Here is a 15714-nt window from a genome sequence, read left to right as displayed (position 1 = left end):
ATTTTTTCACATATATATTTCAATAAATTCCTTTGATTAATTACCATTCTCAGATTTCGAGGAAAATAAATTTTTTTTTAAATAAGGGAAAATCAATAAAAATAAATTTTTCAAATTATTAAGTTAAAAAATCACTAAACTTGTCATGATCGCTTCTAGTTTGGTAGTTTACCTAAAATGACTTTTTGAACCATAAAACCTAACTTTCTTGTTTATTGACCAATTTCAACCAATATTTTTTATTTCACCTGGAAATTCATTGGAGATTCCAAATCTGATATCGTATTTTACCTAAAATGACTATTTGAACCATTAAATCCAACTTTCTTGTTTATTGACCAATTTCAACCATTTTTTCCCCTTTCACCAGGAAATTCATTGAAGATTACAAATCTAATATCGTAGTTTACCCAAAATGACTATTTAAACCATTAAATCCAACTTTCTTGTTTATTAGCCAATTTCAACAAATTTTTTTTCCTTTCACATGGAAATTCATTGGAGATTACAAATCTGATATCGTAGTTTACCCAAAATGACTATTTGAACCATTAAATCCAACTTTCTTGTTTATTAGCCAATTTCAACAAAAAAATTTTCCTTTCACATGGAAATTCATTAGAGATTACAAATCTGATATCGTAGTTTACCTAAAATGACTCCCTGAACCACTAAACCCTACTTCTTTGTTTATGGACTGATTTCAACCATTTTTTTTCTTTTACCTGGAAATACATTGGAGATTACAAATCTGATATCGTAGTTTACCTAGATTGACTCTCTGAACCACTAAACTCAACTTCCTTGTTTATGAACACAGTAATAGTGTCTGACTGATTATGACGTAACAAAAAATTAGCCAATGAGAGGCCACTATAAATTTTACCATTGGTCAATAACGGCCTCTCATTGGCTATTTTTTTTTGTTACGTCATAATCAGTCAGACACTATTACTGTGTTCCTTGTTTATGGACTGATTTCAACAAATAAAAATTTCTTTCACCAAGAAAATCATTGACGATTCTAATTCTGATATCATAGTTTACCTAAAATGATTTTCGAAACCACTTAATACAATTTCCTTTTTTTATGGACTAATTTCAAGGATAGGTTAGGTTAGGTAAAGATAAGATTTACCACGCAGTGTTAGGAAAGAGGTTTGGTTAGTGCCCCGTAGAGTTAACCCCTCCATGTAGGGGCTATAAATAAGAAAAATTACCATTTTGGACAAAGAATGTTGTCATCCTTGTTTAAAAATAACTGACCCTTCCCTTCTTTCTTTTGTTAAATTAGGACAGTCATGCCAATAAAAGCGAAGCTAAAAAAATCAGGTTGCCTAACAAACAACATTTTTGTATTTTTAGCAGGAAAGCTACTGTATAAATCCAAAACTCAATCTCCAACGTGATTTTTTCTCGGCTCCTATTCCAAAAAACAAGGACAATGGCAGACCAAACGAACATTAACACTTGTAGAGGCCAGAACTGAATATTCAGATCATAAATGTATAAAAGTCAATGCATAATTGCAAGTATTTTTTTTAAAAACTACTTAAATACAGGAAAATGTTTAAGTAATTAAGTAATAATTAAACTAAAAGAAGTCAATCATTTTGTTGCCCTTAAAACCCGCCTTAAAAAAAAGAAGAATGTAAATATGTTTAATAAAGAATTTGTTCAATGCTTTGATTAATTGCTTAACAGTTACTTGGGATGTAGGTTGTAAAAAGATGTCACTTAATTCCCAAGAGGGTAACTTTTAAAAGATTTTTTTCTCAAAAGATATCCATGGATATAGAGAAGGGTAAATGGACAAGGAATAATTGCATAATATTTAGTAACTTGAATATATTTACATTCTTCATAATATAACCTAATTGGCATCTCATTTAACTCTTAACCGACGGGTCCCTTGTCCCACCTTAATCGGTCATTGGGGGGGGGGGGGGAGTGAATGCCCCCCCCCCCTATTATCTCAGTTCATTTCAGACCCACAGTACGTCAAAGTCAAATTTTGCTTCCTTCACCCTTTTATTTAACAACCTTTGTTTTAAATATTATAATTACTTTATTTACATTCCTATAAATCTCCCCTTTTCTCTTTTTATTGCTTATCATTTTTTTCCTGAAAAATAAACCCTTTCCACTAAAAATCCTCAGAAAAAATCTGTTAAAAAATACAAATTACAATTTTCTTGGGGCAAATACAAATATGTAGTAGCAAAGCTTACTGTTGACTTTTTTCATTGATATAAACAGAATAAAAATCTAATGTTAATGGGCAGGCAGTTTTTAAAAGCGAAGCTTTTCTATAATTAGGGTCGGTCCGTCCGTCCGTCTTTTTTCGTTAAGTTAAGCATGTTAGAATTGTCCTATCGATTTCAAACTTTGTATGGTGATTTCTTTAGTAGTTAGGTACGATCTAGAAAGCGTAGCAACTCTATAATCATTACCAAAAATGTCCGTATGTTCATTTTAAACATGTTGATTTTTTAAAAGTGAAGCTTTTCTACATTTTTGGTCAGTCCGTCCGTCCGTAACGGATAGCTTTTTTCATTAATTTAGGCATGTTAGAATTGTCCTATCGATTTCAAACTTTGCATGGTGATTTTTGTAGTAGTTAGGTACGATCTAGAAAGCGTAGCAACTCTAAAATCATTACCAAAATATCCGTACGTTCATGTTGATTTTTTACTATTTTTAACAACAATTTTTTATGTGATCTAATTATCTGATTGATCTGATTTTTTGTATACTAATTCCTGGCACAACAAAGTACAATATTATAAGCGAAGCAACTCTATAATTAAGTCCTAAAAATGTAAGTATGTCCATAAACAGAAGTTTTGCAACAAATTTACGTATTATTTTGTCAAAATCAAAACTTATCGTTTTAAAACATACAGGTTTTTCACTGTTTTTGAAAACATTTTTGAATGATATGATTATTGAAATATACATGTTAGAATTATCTTATCGATTTCAAACTTTGCATGGCGATTCCTGTAGTAGTTAAGTACGATTTAGAAAGCAACTCTATGCTCGTTACCAGAATGTCCGTACGTCCATTTTAAACATGTAGATTTTTTAACATTTTTAACAACAATTTTTTATGTGATAAAATCATCCGATTAATCTAATTTTTGAATTACTGGTGCCTATTACAATAAGGTACAATATTTTGAGCGAAGCATCTTTATAATCAAGTCTCAAAAATGTCAGTATGTCCTTAAACAGAAGTTTTGTAACAAATTTACGTATAATTTTGTCAAAACTTATATATTAATATTTTGTATATTCAGTTCTGACACTCTACAAGAGGTAATGTTCGTCTATCATACCGTTTCAGAGCTTCGCTTTTATGAATGTTGTCATCCTTGTTCATATTAATATGTTGGGATTCATATATCCCAATCCAATAGATTCAAATCAATTCGTAAAAATTAGTAAAACCAACTTTGATGTCAAATAACATATCTTAACCCCTTACAGTCGGGCCCCTTGCCGCACCTTAATCAGTCGGGGGGGGGGGGGGCGTTCAACGCCCTCCTGCCTATTATCTCAGTTCCTATTAGAGCTAGAGGGCTAAAAAAATTTGTGCAAGTCCCCTGTGTTATGATGAATTTTAAAATGTTTAAGTCAAAAAAATATTTTTGCTCTTTACCTGGATGACCCTGCCAGGTTTGCTGGCATCCTGTGCCCGCCAGGATGGAGATATTCAAAAAATTCCAACTCTCAGTTATGTGTCATACCCAAACTTAAAAAGTCAAGCAGTTTGGGCTCTTTATCTTTCACACACAGAAAATGAGATAAAAAAAACCGGATGGGGGGGCGTTCAACGCCCCCCCCCCCCCCCCGACCGTTAAGGGTTAAAAGCTTTGATAATATATTTCTTATTTTTAACATTATGTGTAAATGATTTATGTTTTCTGTTCCCTCTTATGTTTCTAATAGATAATATTTCAATAAGATTGTTCTTGTTATTTATTTGTTTATGTTATTTGTTAAATTTAAATATCTTGTCAACAATTTTTCCTTTAAACAAGGATGACAACATCCTTAAAAGTAAAGCTTATAAATGACAAACGAGCCTAATGAAATCAACGTATTTCACAATCAACTTTGTTTAGAACCAAAAAGCTGTATAAAATAAACCAAAATTTATGTGTTTTTCTAGTTAGAATGATCTTTAAATTCACTGCACCAATTTTTCTTCAGCTTTCATGGAAGGTTTAATTTGATTTATACTGGATCATATTGGTTAAACTGTATTACCCCTCACAACACAAATAAATACTTTTTTCATTCCAAATTTTAAATTAAAACATTTTATCTTTAAAAGGAAAATAAAATTATGAGTGCTCAATATGGCATTTAAATTTTCTTTTAAAAATATTGATAATCCTAACAAAATTGTTCTTGTTATTTAAAATTACCGACAAAACAAATGCTAAAGTAGCACCAAATTTTGAAAAATAAAAAAATAAAAATAAAAAAAACAACAATGACGGTCAGACTGACTTTTTGCAGGTTTTTGGATATTTTTATATTTTTCACAGTTTTCCCCATACCTATGGTGTTTATGGTCCAATTTTCAAAATTTTTCAGTTAAAGATATTGAAATTAAATTTCTGGCGTTTTAAGAAAAGAGACAATGGCGGCAAAACCGCCTTTCAGCAGGTCTTTGGCTATTTTTATATGTTTGACATATTTCCCCAATTTTGGTCCAATTTTAAAACTTTTTTGCATTGACAGTTTCAAAATATTTTTTCCCATTGTTATGTGCATCTAGTATGTAATTTATTTTAACCGTCTTCATCATACAAAATAAAAAAAGTTTCGTGTTTATTTTCTCCAAGAAATCTATTCTTGATTTCAATAAATACACTTTAAATCTACTTCTACGTATTCACATCCAAAAAAATTTTGTGCTTCGCTACTTATGGATGTTGTCATCCTTGTTTAAATAGCATTTAAACCTTATAACTTACTTACTTGTATGTCTTGTCACTCTAATAAGGTATTTAGAAAAATGTATTTACTCGGCTACTATATAAAGTAGACATCTGAAATTGGACATAGGCCAATGAGCATCTTCAACCAAATTTGTTTGCTTTTCTATAAAGATTTGGATCAAGGAAAGAAAATAAGTAGGGGGTTTCGTCGTATTTTCACAGTAACTTTTGATAGGTTTTTTTAGGTTAGGTAAATGTTAATGATTGTCCATCAGGGTTACAACCCTCCGCCATGGCTAGAAATAGCAGAAAAGCTACTGTGAAATTACTATGTAACCCGTTTTCTTCCTATGATTTAAAGATTTTTTTATTCATGTTCATGTTGTCATCCTTGTTTTTAGTAGCGAAGCTACTCTATAATTCACAATGTCCGTCCGTCTGTCCGTCCGTAATTAATGAATTGGGGGAAACGTGATTTTCTCGGCTCATATAAAAGATAGATAGCTGCAATTTTTTTACAACATTCCCATCATTAAGGAGCTCAATTAACTATAAAACAAATATGACGGTCGGACTGCTTTTAAGCAGGTTTTAGGCTATTTTTATATTTTCCAAATTTAACCCATATCTTTGGTGTTTGTGGTCGATTTTCAAAATTTTTTCAGTTAAAGATATCAAAATTAAATTTCCCATCATTTGAAGAAAACAACAATGACGATCAGGCTGCCTTTTTGCAGGTTTTTGGCTATTTTTATACTTTTCACATTTTTCCCCATATCTTTGGTGTTTATGGTCCAATTTTCAAAAACTTTTCAGTTAAAGATATTAAAGTTAAATTTCTTGCGTTTTAAAAAAGAAACAATGGCGGCCAAACTGCCTTTTAGCAGGTTTTTGGCTATTTTTATATGTTTGACATATTTCCCCATATCTTTGGTATTTTTTGTCCACTTTTTAAAACTTTTTTGCATTAACAGTTTCAAAATATTTTTTCCCATTGTTTTGTGCATCTAGTATGTAATTTACTTTAACCGTCTTCATCATACAAAATAAAACAAGATTTCGTGTTTATTTTCTTCAATAAATCTATTCTTGATTTTAATAAATTCACTTTAGATCTACTTCTATATATTCCCATCCACAATTTTTTGTGCTTCGCTACTTATGGATGTTGTCATCCTTGTTGTTTTATTACTAAGCAAATAATTTATTATAATTATAAGATAAAGCCTTCTTTTAAATTTCAAATACAATAATATTGAAACAAATGATAAATAATTAAAATAGTTAATTTTAAGATTTTACAGTTAGGGAGTTGAATCCATTTTCATATAAGCAGAAATATAATCTATGATTACGGTTTTGACTCTCTAAGTAACGTAATCTACCATTCCACTTTCCCCTCTCTTGGTGATGATATCATCAAGTTCAACGCCGATACGATTTTTGAAATGTACCATTCCACTTTCAATAGAGGCGAAACTGGAGGGTACATTTATCAGTGTATTCATAAACATTGATTTCCTTATTTAAATCGACATAATAGTAATGGTATATTCTAGTTTTTATTTTATTTTACATAACATTTTTGAATTATAAATAGTATTTAATACACTACGATTAACATAATTTAGAAATAGTATGTATGATTTCAATCATGTCGATGTTAAAAGTGTAAACCACCATTCCAGTTTCGCCTCTCTTAAAAGTGGAATGGTACATTTTAAAAATCGTATTGGCATTGGTGATATCATCACCAAGAGATGGGAAAGTGGAATGGCAGATTACGTTTTTTAGTGGGTCAAAACCGTAATCATAGATTACTGCTTTATGTTAAAGATTAAATGTGTATTTATTTGAGTTTTATAAGAAAAGTAAACAAGGATGCCAACATCCATAAGTAGCAAAGCACAAAAAAAACATGGATTTACAATTGAAAAAGGTAAAGCTCGTAAATATTCAGATACTAGTGATGCTATATTATTAAATGTGCCCCACAGTGATATAATTGTTTAATAGCAGCTGTGTAAATCTAATTATCAAGATAGCGTTACAGACGAACAGACAAAGTGATTGAGTAAAAGAAGTTATTATAAAGAAAAAGCATGAAAGAGACCGAAAAGTTGGCAATTTAGACTGCGTCAATTCTAAGGTTTCTTGACTGTCAGTCAATGTATTCTTAATGAATGTAGACTGTTGGTTGTATTGATAATCTCTTATTATAGAGTAGCTACGCTAATGAAAGTAGAACAATTACTAAAATGCGGGAAAGCAAAAAATATATTGCTACTTTGTTATCTTATTTGTTTCACCTTTCTTGTAAACTATTTGTATATTTTTCATTCATTCAATTAATAATTGTTCTTTTCATATGGTTAATACTAATAGTAAGGTTTTAATTTCAATCCATATGATTATAGTAACAAGTAACAATATCTAAAAGTAGCGCAGCAATTACAAGAAAATAAGAAAAAAAGCAGTAAATTGTTAGTGATCAAGTAAGGCATATTTAGAAAACGTTTACTTGTTATATTAAAGATATTAAACATTTCGTGACAACGCCCCTTAAAGAGAACTGGTTTTAATCCAGCGGATATTAATCAGTTTCGAGGTCATACTTGAATATCTATTCCTAACTATAATCAAACTTTAATAAAATTTGAAAATTAATGTTAATTTTTACTCTTAAACATCAAGATTGAACACATTCAAAAGTAGCAAAGCATTTAAAACAAATAAGTAAATTTCTAAACAATCATATCTTCTTAATTTTAATTCTATAAAATAAATAACAAGACCAATTGATTAATATACTAACCAACAAATAAGACTTGAAAAGAAGCTGTGCTTCTTAAAACCGTCAATGGTTTTATTTTTTCATATTTTTAGGTATTTTTTGTAATTGAGGGTTTCCGTCTAAACGTTAAAAGTTTAAATCTTTTAAAAAATTAGTATTTTATTACAATACAGATGGTTGAGGTGCAATTAAAAATGTCCTGTGATCGATTACCTCTAAAAACCCGTTTTATGTGTTTTCTTTTGTGCATTATTGGATTTTGGGTGTATTAGATTATTCATAGGCCTTGCAGGCATAATGTGTTCAGCTGTTTGGCAGCTAGAGGACTTTAAAGTTCATAGATTTTTGGAAAGACAATTGATACTAGGATCGAACATTTCATCGTGAACTGCACTAGATCCATACATACACTATTACGCATTAGCATTTTAATTAGCCAGCTATGAGAAGAAAGACAACTTTAAAATGTATCATATTTACAGAATAAAAGATTAATAGTTTGTTGTTAAACTTTGAATCTACAATTTATAGGGAAGCTTTAGATTAGTCCAGGTCATATTTTAAGCAATTCGTATTCAAGGGTAATGAAACAACTAAAAAACTAAAAAAACATACCCCCCACTTCCTAAAGATTTATCCACAGCCTTTTAAAACTTGATTTTTGAAAAATCTAAGATTGTGCCCTAACTTTTCAACCAATTGAGCTAGAAATCAAGTTTTCTTCACCATTTCTCAACTGATTGAGCTAGAATCGATGTTAAGGTGTCTAAATGAGCGTATTAATGAGCCTGACATATTCTCTTTAGCAAAGTTCTCTCTCAGATATTTCGATACGATTGTCGCGGTAAGGCTCATTTTGCACTTTGAAAGCGAAATTAGACTTTGACCTACTTATAGTCGGAAATTCGTTGACAAACAGGGGACTTGCAGAAATTTTTTTAGCCCTCTAGCTCTAATAGAGCTGAGATAATAAGGGGGGGGGGGGCGCACTTACAGTTCTAACTTACAGTTTCTACTAATTTGGGGATTACTGAGGATGTATATCAACTTATCTCACGTTGTCTTATCTTATCCCTTTAGCTCCCTGAATTTAAATACAACCCCCCTTATTCATTTGCTATTTTGAAATAATTGAAATTGATTAACCATCTAATCTTTAGGGATAAGACAATGGATGCAAAAAATTTGGACGTTCATTCATTACAATCTTAAAAACCCCTTCTGTAGATGAAAAAATAAGGTTGAAAAGTTTGGATTCAAAATTTAACATGGATGATAACATCCATAAGTAGCGAAGCACAAAATCTATTATGAAATAAACAGACGGACAATGTGAGTTATAGAGCAAATTAACCGTTATCATAACAAAGAAAAACAAGAGATATATTCAAATAAATATGCAATAACTTAAAATCATGAAACCTTAAAATTAAAAAATAGCCAATAACCTGCTAAACAGCGGTCCGACTGCCATGGATATTTTTCGAAAAACGAGGGGAAGTTCAATTTTAATATTCTTAACTACAAAAATTTAGAATATCGTACCATAAACACCAAAGATATGGAAAAATATAAAAATAGTCAAAAACCTGCTAAAAGCCTGGTCTAAAAATATGTACATGCCGATGAAGAAGACCTAATGAAAGTCCCTAAATTAGATAGAACGTGGTTATAAAACTTTGGGAACCATTTCATGATTCTAATATACTTTCCCTGTGAATCTTATTATAGATTATTAGCGTAGATAAGTTCGATAATGCTAACATTATTGTATTGCCAAATTTATAGAGAGATAGGGGACAATTGACTGTAAGTTACCCAAAGTTTTATAGCCAAGTTTTCTTATTTGGTGGGTATTTATTAGTTTTCCATTTGTTGATTTCAACAAGTAGTGTCCAAACTGCTAACCAATAATTTTAATGTAAAAAGATTGGGTAATTTTTTATCTTTGGATATGTATTATGTACATCAATTATCGCCCATTGTCTTTTTCCTTAAGTCAGTGTTTTTATTCCTAACAAATTAATAGAAATTATTAAAATGATGCAGCATGTATTATTATTATGCCTGTTACTTATCAAATCGTCTATTTTTAAAAACTAAATAAAATATTATTGAAAATGCAATTTTGTTTAATTTCAGAGGCTTGTAATAAGTCAATATCTACAATAACCTATGCTAGGGGCGCAGCTGTAAGATTTTAAAAGTGAAGCAAATTTCAATAGTCTACATGTGAAAAACAGTTGGACTATTTAGATTAATTAGCTGTGCTTCAAAAAAGAAAACAAATCATAAAACTTGACACCTTTTGGACATGAACATAAAATCTAAAAATTAATCAATGCTGTGTGCGTGTTTTTAAAGAGTAGTTAAAGTAATTACAGGGTAGCTTCCTTTCTAAACTAGAAGATAATTCCTGATAAAAAGAAGTGCAAACAATGTGTGATAATTTGGTATTTTATTCATTTATATTTAATTTCTGTAGTAAAACTGTGATATTAATTCATTGCTTTTTCTTCCATTATTTGTTTCTCGCCACATACACACACACACACACACAGACCTCCTTTGCGTTCAGAATTTAATCCTTGAGAAAAAAAAAGAGTGATAAACAAGTATGACAACATTCATAAAAGCAAAGAGAGTTAATAGTTAGATTAAAAGCTATAATTATTTTATTTCTTTCTTAAACGTCTAAACAGAGAGAAAGAGAGAGTGAGAGAATGAGATAGAGAAAGAGATAGAGAAAGAGAGTGAAAGAAAGAGATAAAAGGAGATGAAAAGAAAGAGAGAAGAAGATAATTATTAAGTGAAAGAAAGAATTTTTTTTTGAATGTAGGGCCTTACAATAAAGTAACAAGATGTTTGTCTGTTTGTCTATCTGTTAGTCTGTCTGTCTGTTTGCCTGTTTGTCGGTCTGTACATAAGGATATTGCTAACCACTGAGCCGTTTGGTTCTCCTTTACAGGAAAGTTTTACATAAGTCCAAAGAATGAAAATATATTAAGAAACAAGGATGATAAAAGCCATAAATACAGAGCTGAATAAAATGACGGGAATATGAACAAACATAGTAAAGTGACATAGGGAGGGATGGAGGAGACATTCGGCAAAAAATTGCACTTGTACTGAAAGTTTTTTAACCAAGTAATCTTATTCGTTGGCACAAAAGCTTTAGGTACTGTTATAAATTCTGTTTGGTTGGTTTCAATTACTATTACTGTCCAAACTTTTAAATCAATAATTTTTATATGCCGTCACAGAGAAATCTTATTCATAATGATTTGGAATGTATATTTATTGAAAAATTCTTATCCTTTTGATAGTCGCTCATTCGCTGGTTTAAAAACTATTGTGAATTTCTTCATATATAATTACGTTGCACATCAATTTACTCCATTGTCTTATCCCTTAGAATCCTTGTTTTAGCATTATTCAAAATTGTCTTTGGGTCTATAATTAAGTATTTAAATAGGTAAAAACTAGCAGATATCATATAGTTGCTATTATGCCTATGTGCTACAGGCATAAATATAGAATACGTGTATATTGTGACATATGAATTTTGTCGTCAATTTAGGTTGCTAATATAGTCCTCAGATATAAGTCAAAATCTTAAATAATAATTAAACAAGGATGACAACATCTATAAAAGCAAAGCTCTCAAATGATAGAAGGAAGGACAAACGAACAGTGACTCTTGTTAAGTGTCAGAACTTAATAAGCAGATCATTAATTTCTAAGTCAAATGAAATTGTCCATAACTTGCAAAAGTGAAAGGACATTCTTTCATTTTTAGGATTTAATTATAGAGTTGCCTCGCTCATAATACTTTGAATGGCTTTCCTAAGAATCATTATTTCAAAACTCAGATGAATAGGATAATCATATCATACAAAAAATTGTTGTCAAATGTTAAAAAATCGGGATGTTTTAAATTGACGTATGGACTTTCTGGTAACGATTATATAGAGTTGCTACGCTTTATAAATTTTACCTATCTGTCATAAGAATCATCACATCATGCAAAGTTTGAAATCGATAGGATAATTCTAACATGTACATGGTGATTCAGAAAAAACTGCGTTTTCCGTTTTTCTGACACAACCAGAAGGAATACAGAAAAAATGATTAAATGTCCTTGTTATCGTAAAAAGGTACATCAAATTTGTAAAAGGTGTTTTTCATTATCTCTAAAAATGCGGCCTCTATGATAGGTACATAGTTTCAAAAAATGCTTTATGTGAAAAATTTTATGCCAGAAAAATTAAGGTAACTCTTCTATTTTGTATAAGAAAAATCTAAAAATTTCAATATTAATTTAGAACAAGGATGACAACATCCATAAGTAGCGAAGCATAAACAATTAAATAAGAATTTAGATATTAGTTGACAAAAGCATGTATATTAGGAAAAAATCACGATACCTTTTCAACATTTGTTTTTAATTTCTTAATATTTATTTATATTTCAGTACTATGACTAACAGACTGACGGTCAAAGTAAATTACATACTGGATGCTCAGAACAACGGAAAATTTAATTTTGATATTTTTAACTGCAAAATAAAAAAAACGGACCATAAACACCAAAGATATGAAGAAAAATGTGAAAAATATAAAAATAGCCAAAAACCTGCAAAAAGGCAGTCTGACCGCCATTTATGTGTTCTTGAAACGAAAGGAAATTTAATTTTGATATCTATAACTGGAAAACTTTGGAAATTGGGCCATAAACACCAAAGGTATGGAGAAAAATGTGAAAAATACAAAAATAGCCTAAAACCTGCCTAAAGGCAGTCTGACCGTCATAGTTGTTTTCTTGAAACGACAGGAAATTTAATTTTGATTCTATAACTAAAAAAATTTTGGAAATCGGACCATAAACACCAAAGATATGGAGAAAAATGTGAAAAATACAAAAATAGCCTAAAACCTGCTAAAAAGCGGTCCTATCGCCATTGATGTTTTATAGTCTATTGTGCTCCTTGATAATGGAAATGTTGTCAAAAAATTTCAGCCTTTTATCTTTTATAGGAGCCGAGAAAATCACGTTTCCCCCAAACTAAGACGGACAGACGGACATACGGACATACGGACAGACGGACAGACGGACATTTCAAATTATAGAGTAGCTTCGCTACTAAAAAGGTCTAAGAAAAAAGATTTACAGTACATTGTTTCTATTTGGAAAAGCAACTCGTATAAAGAAAAGATTCTCTTTAGAGTAAAATGCTTATATATCAATCAAAATCTAAATTTTTAGATTTTAAACCGAACAACTTTATAATAGCAAAAAAACTAATAAAAAGCACCCTTAATGATAGGAATGTTGACAAAAAGTTTCAATCGTGTATCTTGAATAGGACCTGAGAAAATCACTTTTCCCCCACTTCGTGTCTGATGGACAGACAGACATTTGGAATTAAAGTACCATCGATCCAGATTTTTTTTTGTTTTCATGTAAACATAATTGTCGATATTATGTAAGCCAAGCCACGAACACTTTTATTAAAGCTATTAAGTAAATATAAACTTTTAAAATTGCATATCTATAGATTGTCAACAAGAATGGCTGGGTATAAAGATCCAGGTTCTTTATACTTTGTCTGTCAGTTCGTCAGTCAGTCATTCCTTAACTTTATAGGTGAAATGTGATTTTCTTGGCTGCTATTGAAGATAGACCACTAAAATTTAAAGTGAAGATTTCTATGGCATATGAACATCTAATATCTGTACATTGTTTTGTCTGTCTGTCTGTCGTTCATGTTTCAAAACGTTATTTTTTGAAGTTTCGTGATTTACTTGGTTTTTTGCATATTGTATCTCTTATTTTTTTCATTTTTATAAGAACTGAATATCTGCTCTTTGACTCCTTGTCTGTTTGTCAACTCAATGATAATGTTCTGCGTATTAAGCCAGTTTTTATCTTAATTCAATTTAAAGAATTTGAATTTGTTATAGTGTTTTAACTATTAACAGTCGGGCCCTTTGCCGCACCTTTATCAGTCGGGGGAGAAGGGGAGGGTATTATCTCAGTTTCTATTAGAGCTAGAGGGCTAAAAATTGTTGTGCAAGTCCCTTGTTTGATAATGAATTTCCGTGGGTCATTATTAAATTTCGCCTCCATCACCCTTTTATTTAACAACCTTTGATTTGAGGTCTTTTTTTACTTCAAAAATTGAAACGGCTGTAATTTTCTTATTTTTGAAGCTAAAAAAAACAGTTTTTTCAGAAAAATGTTTTTCTTTATGTATATTTCATATTAGAAATCTCAAAGCATAAATTTCCACGACGGTAGCTGTACTTGGCAAAATTATCCTTAATTTTATTCCAAAATTGCATAAATACAGGATACTTTATTTAGGTCTTAAATTCGATTTTAGGACTTAATTATAGAGTTGCCTCGCTTATGATATCATACTTAGTTGTCATAAACATCATTATTCAAAAAATCAAATTAACAGGATAATCTACAGAAGAAGTAATTTTGTTTATCATCATTGGGGATGTACATCAATTTATTCGCCTTTGGTTATTCGCCCCTTAGATCCCCAAAAGCTTAATCTTTTTATTTGATCTTTTTTGTATGTTTTCTCTTTCTTAGAAAATGGATTTTTTCTCTATCCCTTTCTCTTTTTCTATCTAACATACTATCTTTATCTCTCTCACTTTTTATCTCTCTTTCACTTTTTCTCTCTCTTTCTATCTCTCTCTCTGTCCTTTTTTTTCTCCCTTTCCTTTTCTTTCTCTCTGCCTATCTCTCTCTTTCTCTCTCTATTTCTCTCTTTATCTCTCACTCACTCTCTCTCTCCCTCTCTTTCTTTCTCTCTTACGCTCTCTCTTTCTTTCTCCTTTTGTCGTTCTCTCTCTCTAACGTTCTCTTTATCTCTCTTTCTCTCTGTTATGGTATCGCAAATTATAAAACTAAAAATAAATAAAGCATGAATAGCAACTCCATGAAAAACTCTTTAAACTAATTATTTAAATTCTTCCTCTTTCTATCTCTCTTACTCTCTCCCTTTCTTTCTCTCTATCTCACTATCTTTATACATCAATTTATACGTAAGAACCTGCAATCTATCAAAAAAAGTCTATTTTTCTCTCACTTTATTATTACCTCCGTCATGAAGGAGGTCAGCTAGATTAAAATGGACCCCAGAATCGGAATCTACGACCCCAAATTGTATGGAATTATGGTCTTCAATATTTCATATAGGCCCTATGGGGGTTATAATATCCAAAACCAAATGTAAGGAGCAAACTCTCAATCAATGTTTTCTTTGTTACTTTTCTCAATCAAGGATGACCACATCCATAAAAGCAAAGCTCTGAAAACAGGAGGACAAACGAACACTAACAGAACTGAATAATCAGAATATAAGTGTAAAAAAGTGAACACAAAATTGTAAGTAAATTTGTTTAAATACCGCAAAATACTGAATAATGTTTAAGGACATACTTACATTTTTAGGACTTGATTAAAGAGATGATTCGCTTATAATATTGTACTTTGTTGTCCTATGAATCAGTATTTAAAATAATCAGATCAATCGGATAATTATATCATATAATTATAAAGCTATCCGGACGGACAGATCAACCCTAATCATAGAAAAGATCTATAAGCTAATTGTATCAATAGATGTAAAAAAAAATGCATCAATGTTTGAGTTACAAAATAACAGCACAATTATCCAGAAATAATATGCTAATCAATTTTACCTAAATATCATTAACACCAATTTCTTGGCAGGTTTTTTTTTGTCTGAAGCTTACGATTTCAACAACTTATTAAGTTTTCCTTTTAGGAAAGCTTAATATGGTTTTGGGGTGATTTAGGCTATTTTATTTTTAAATCCGAAGCATTTCTGTAATTAGGGTTAATCCGTACGTTCGGAATATATAGCTTTTTTTGTTATTTAGGCATATTAGAATTGTCCTATCATTTTATGGTGATTCCTGT

This window comes from Acartia tonsa, chromosome 1, assembly GCF_053477335.1.
Source record: "Acartia tonsa isolate MP-2025a chromosome 1, ASM5347733v1, whole genome shotgun sequence".
Classification (NCBI taxonomy): domain Eukaryota; kingdom Metazoa; phylum Arthropoda; class Copepoda; order Calanoida; family Acartiidae; genus Acartia; species Acartia tonsa.
This window is presented reverse-complemented; position numbering follows the sequence as displayed.